The sequence below is a fragment of the Camelus dromedarius genome, chromosome 10 (genome assembly GCF_036321535.1).
Source record: "Camelus dromedarius isolate mCamDro1 chromosome 10, mCamDro1.pat, whole genome shotgun sequence".
Lineage (NCBI taxonomy): Eukaryota > Metazoa > Chordata > Mammalia > Artiodactyla > Camelidae > Camelus > Camelus dromedarius.
In genome coordinates, this window is record NC_087445.1 from 7,652,975 (window position 1) to 7,659,410 (window position 6,436).

A 6,436-nucleotide genomic window follows, 5' to 3' on the forward strand; every position below is an offset into this window, starting at 1 on the left:
AAATGACATAATGGCTGGAATTTGTTTTAAAATACTTCATAAAAAAGGAAAAACTGGGTCGGGAGGGTATAGCTCAGTGGTAGAGTGTGTGCTTCGCATGCACAAAGCCCTGGGTTCAATCCCCCGTATCTATTAAAAAATAAATAAACCTAATTACCCACCCCTGCCAAAAAAATTAAAAATAAATAAACCTAAAAAGGAAAAACACCTATGATACCAGAGTGCCAAAAGGTTGATGATTTTATGGGGTGATGGTTATATGGAGGTTCATATACTACTTTTGTGCATGTTTGAAAATTTCATTTAAAAATGCTTTAAAGGCATATGGAGCCTGTGTCCAGGTGTTGGGGTTAGGCATCTCTGCTGGGAACTCATCTCTGCCCTCTGCACCCCTACCATCCCGGCTCCTCTGACATCTGCGCAGCTGGTGGGAAGCCTCGCTTGGGACTGAAGTGTAATGCATTGTCCCCAAGACAGGGCTAGGCCCTCTGGGTCAGGCACAGGGGTGTCAAGAGGACCTCAGGGCAGACGCAGGGGCAGCCAGAGGGAGCAGCTGAGTGACTCCTGGGCGGAAACTACAGAGATGTGGCTGTGAAGGGCGTTCCTGCAGATGGGCCCTTAGGAAGTGGACAGAATTGGGGGAAGTGTAGATGAGGTTGGGTTGGGGCAGGTGTATGATGCCCGTTAGATGCATGAGAGAGAGAACAAGAGAGAGATGTTGGGTCATGTGCTCTGGAGCAGTGGAGTGAGAACTGGGCTGGTAGCAGGACTGGGGCGGTGGCAGCATTCATATGGTGAGAGGGACATCAGGATGTGCTGGGCTGACTGCTCCACAAGGCATGGCAGGCATACTTCCCTGAAAGATGTTCTATTTATGGGCCGACAAAAAATGTTTGTTTTAAAATAAGAAAATAAGAACTTGTAGGTTGAAGAAATTGTTTTACTGTGCAACCATCATAAATATATTCATCTTTATACAACAGTCATTAAAATACAATTTCAATTTAGTTTTTTATGGAGGAAAGGGCCCACAAAGGCAAAAGTGTCAAGGGCCATGAAAGTCAGAATGTGGCCCTAGCACTGGGAGGAGATGCTAAGGCTGCACTGTGGGGAAAAATGCCGCGGAGGTGGTCCTCCTCCCTCCATGCTCCATCCTTGCCTCTCCCATGCAGAGATGCATTAGGGCATCCTCAAGCTGGGCTAGAAGCCCTGACACCTGGGTTTGACTCACCCTGGACCTTTGGCTATGCCCCGAGCTGAAGAGATTATATCTGCCTGCTCAGCCCAATCTGGCTCAGCCTGTACCCCAGTTCTCCCAGTCAGGAACCCGTGTGGGCGTGGGAGGACCCTCCATTGACACTGGGAGAGGCCCGGGAACCGAGGAGGCCCCACCCGGCCCGGCATCCCCATGTTCGATCAAGCCTTCCTGGGCTCAGTGCCTGTGTCCAAGTTCCTGCCCACGCAGACCTTGGAACAGGCCCTTTGGGCAATCACTGTGTTCCTGGAAAGCTGTAAATCAAATCCCACTTTCCCGCAGGCTAGCACAGTCACTTCAAAGCTGCTTTCCTGCTGAAGGGGGGCACCCTTTGAGCATTTCCTCATGGCCTCTACTCCCTGTTGTCCCACTATGTGGAGAGGCCTCAGGATTTGAGCAGAGATGAGGGATGGGGAAGGTATCTCAGGGAACAGCTGGTCCTCCAATCGGGAGGGAGGGAGGGAGGGAGGGAGACTGCCCCACTTGGGGAACCCTCAGTATGAGTGGGGAGACAAGGTAGTCACATCACACCAGGGTTGCCGGGACTTCTGGGCCTACCTCCTTTTTCAGGCTGAGCAGGAGAATGAAGAGGGAGTAGTTTGCCCAGGGGTTGCTGAGATGGGCTCCTTGCCCACTCCAAGCCCCCTGTTCCAGGCCCATAGCCCCTGACCAGATCAGATAGGGCACGTTCCTGCAATGAGATGCCCGCTGGCAGAGACCATGCTGACGCAGGCAGGAAAATATTAACCCAGAGGAATGGGCGCATGCTCAAGTGTGCACGACTCTGTGTGTGTGTGTGTGTGTGTGTGTGTGTGTGTGGGTGGGTGTGTGTGTGAGAGAGAGAGAGAGCCCACAGAGAGGTGTTCACATCTAAGATCAGATACAGACACATACATACATACACACCTACTTGTTCACACATATACATGTTCACATACAAACATATACAGAGACACAAATACTTCTCGCACATGCAAATTTCCTCAGTATCATCTCTCAGCTTCTTTCAATGAGACACCCCCTCCTCCAGGAAGCCCGCCCTCACAGCTCTAGTTCATACTAATAAGTGACAGGCCTGAGTTCTACACCTCATGCCAAAGGAGACAGCCTGATGAAGGCTTTAGAGTGGAGCAGGCCTGGGTTTGAGTTCTGCTTCCCTGACTTACAGGATGTTTGCCCTTGGGCAAGGGGCTGTGCCCCCCTGACCCTGTCGGCCTTAGTCTCTGACCACTCTTTCCTGGAGGCCCATGTGTGACTCTGAAGAGGAAGGTTGAGAGTCTGGGGGAGGGTCAAGGATAAAGACCATCCCGGGTCCTGCCTGTGCCCCTACCCTTCCCCAGCCCAGCCGTGTGGCCCCCAGTTCTTCTAGTCTGGGTACCTGGCCTCCTGGGGAAGATCTGGAGGTTCTAGTTTTGAGTGATCTTAGGCAAATTGCTACCTTGCTCTGATTCTCAGTTCCCCTACCTGAATAATGAGTTGGAAAGGGGACACTTACCTGGGTGAAACTTACGGGTCTTTTTTTTTTTTGAGCCATCTGAGAATCTTCAAGGTGTCAGATGATCTCGGAGGGACTAGGATTCCTCTAGGGACCAGCACTCCTCTCCCACCCCATCCCTGCTTCTTCAGCCAGAGCAGCTCACTTCTGACTGATACCACCAGCTCCTGAGATATACAAAGGACTCTGTGTCTCAGAAGGGTCTGGAAAACCCCAAGCGGAAAACAATTTGATTGAAAGCACTTTACACGATAAATAGATTAATCAAATGGCATGTTCACTGAAACAAATAGCTGAAATGATTCATTTTTTACACACATCAATACTTGGAGAGCATTTGGGAATTTTTAGTATCTTTGGGCATTTTCCTTTCTTCATTCTGATTTTTTAAAATTTCTATTTGCATTTTCATTCCTAAGGTTTCAGCCAATTGTGTGTGTCACATGCTATTCATAATAGAGAAGAGTTGGATACATTTAAAATTGGAGACAGTTCTGTGCTGCAGACACATATATGACGTGGATGTGGACCTATTGGCATGGAAAGGTATTCTTAATGTTTGAGTGGAAAAAAGTACTTTACAAAACTTTATAGAGGTTTCGTTCTGTTTATTGTTGACAAAGTGGGAGGAGATGTGTATAGGTGTATACATAAAAAAAGGATAAGAAAGAAACCTACCAAAATGCTTGCAGTTGTTCTTTTGGCTTATTTTAGGTAATAAGTGAATAAAAGAAAAGGATCTGAGATTTTTCATTTGTTTCCTCTTTTTAAAAAAATTTCCACTCCAACGGTAGACAATTATATCTGCTTGACTTGTTTGGCTATGTGTTTATAAATATTTAAATTTTCAGTTAAGTTGAACATTAATGTCCCAATCACTAGTTCACACTGTAAGATTTTTAGTGTAGTGACTAAGAAACGGGAGGTTGATGAGCATTCGATTATTTCCGACCTTTTACTAGCAAAAGTAGTGTATTGCAGGCAAAATTATAATAAGAAAACTAAACAATTGCTGAAAGAGAAACTAAACACCTAAAGACACATCAAAGTTTGCAAAAATTGCTCTGTAGCACACCAGTATTACCAATTCATTTTCAACTGATGTATCATTTCAACCAAATTAGTTTTTGACTTAATGGTCAGCAGCTGCTTTCATAAATCTTTTCCTGGACCCTGTCTGGATGCCGAAAAGAAGGTGAGAGGACTGCATATCCTCCAACCCCACTTCACAGATAATGAAACAGAGGCCCGGGGGCAGGAACTGAGCCAGGGTTGTGCAGTGAATCTGATGCCCACCTGGAGCTCAAACCCAGGTAAATGTGCAAGGCATCTGGAGGGTCTTCGAAGAAGCCAGAGCTAGGACACCCATTTAAATTTGAATTTCTGAGAAACAATGGGTAATTTTTTAGTATAGGTATGTCTCACATATTGCAAATATTATTTCTCTGAAATTCAAATTTAACTGAATATCTTGTATTTTATCTGGTGGCCCACTCAGAGCCCACCCTGTGAAGACAGGATTCCAGGTGTTCCCTCTCTGCCCACACCATCCCCATTGGCCCTGGAGATCCCCTCAGGTTCTGTCTAGACCCAACTCTAACCCTGATGCTCAGCCTTGCAGTCCCTTTAGCTGCCTCTCGTCTCTCCACGGTTGAACTTTCTGCCTCCTCAGCCTCCACTTCTTTAGCACTAAGGCCATCCTCCATCCCACCAGCTCACCAAGGCTGGTCTCTCTTCAGCACTCAACTTTGGGGCCACAGCCTCCCTGAGATCCCCGTGGCGTCTTGGCAGCCTGGTGTCTGCGTTTGTATCTCCTTCCCTACCTGCTCTTTCTCAGTCATCCTCCTGTGCCCAGAATTCTGACCCCGCCCCTTGCCCCGCTCCCTTGTGCTTTCTGGCAATCCTATAAATTCCAGTGGTGGATGCCCAGGGGCTGACACCTCCTCCTCATCTTCTCCAGCCCAAGCCCAGGCCCAATTGTGCCCCTGCCTGCTGGAGGCTCTGGGCCCTCAAGGACCCCATTGGCTACTCTGCTCCTCTCTTTGCTTAGAACCCTTCAAGGGCTCCTCAGGCCCTTAAGATAAAGTCTGACCCCATGTCCTGGCAGACAAAGTCCTTCATGGTCTGCCCCCTTTCCAGCCCTCTGCAAACCACTCACAGTTCCCAGAATGCGTTAGATTCTCTCACAATCCCATTGGGCTTCAAATGGCTTAAAATAACCACTACCATACATCCTCCGCTACTCATCTTAGAGGACTCAGCTCCCTTGCCATCTCTTCTGGAAGATCCTTGTCCCCCTCCAGGCTGGCTTAGCTGTTCCTTTATCCCCTCCACCTTATCATGGTGTATCCCAGGTCACCTGCTGTTTATCTGTCTCTCCCATGACACAGACAGGACTATGTCTTCTTCACTTTGGGGTCTCCAGTGCACAGCCCAGTAAATGAGCCCAGGGCTTGATCTCTGACTCCAACATGGATACCAGTTCCCTCCCTCACCAGCCTCACTGCAGCCCAATGCAACTCTGCCCAATCTCTGATCTCATTCAAGAGCCCATCTCCACTTTTAACCCTTACCTCATCCTGACTTCAACAGCACACACAAGAAGGGAATAAAGGCAGGTGTCCCCCACTACTAGGGGTACATTGCTACCTTCCTGAATAGAGGACTCAGCCTCCTGAGCCCTCTTGGAGTCCGTAGAGGGGAGTGAGGGGCCGAGCGTCAGCCATGGCCCTGCAGTGGAAGAATTCACTCCTTAAGGATGGTCTCTGACTGGGCAGCCTACCCCTGCCTCTCCCTGCAGAGAGACCTGCTGGGCAAGTAGGGGTGAGGACCTGGGCAATGCAAGTTCCAGACCTGACCCGGCATACTGGCACCCTCTAGAGGACAGTTCTGCTACCAGAGCTGGCTTTGCAACCAAATCCTATACCACCTTCCTACAATGAGGGACTGCCAGGCTCAGAAGCTTCCTGGACCCACTGCCCACCATCCACTACTCCACCTGGCAGCTCTCCTTACAGTCTGCAGACCAGCAACCTCTCTCTCAGCACCAGGTTATGTGCTCAAATGCCAAACTGGCCCATCTCTGGAGGCTCAGCCATGCCCTGGCTCCAGAAGTCCCCTCAGATGGCAGCTGGTCCTGACTCCACCTTGGTCACCCCACCTGCAGCTTTACATTCTGGTCTGGCTTGGCTCCTTCAGAGAGGCCTTGCTTGCTGTTCCCAAGGGAGGCATTTTCCTGAGGGTGGGGCCTAGGTTTCCCCTTCCCCTACTTAGATGGGGGCTTCTAGACGACAAGGCCCAGACTTCTCCCTGACACCAGACTAAGAACTTCCAGAGAACCAGGCTTGGCTTTCTACCTCCTCTCTTAGACTGAGGTTTCCCTGCAAAATGGCTTATGTGTCTTTCCTCTCAGACTGGGAGGCCCCTGAATCCAGGACCTGAGTCTCCACTACCTCCTTCAGGATGGGGGCTTCTTTAGGAATGACTCAGGGTCTCCTCCCCAGCACCTCCACCTGGCTGTTGATCTCCAGAACTTTCTACCTCCAATGCCCATTCTGTGCAGCTCTCCCTACAGTGATGGCGCTCAGGAGCCTCTGAAGCTTCCCCCGGATCAGAAGCCCCGGGAGGGCTTCCTCTGGCTCTGGGCTGGACACCTGGCTTGGAAGACAGGCCTGTCCTCCGGGACT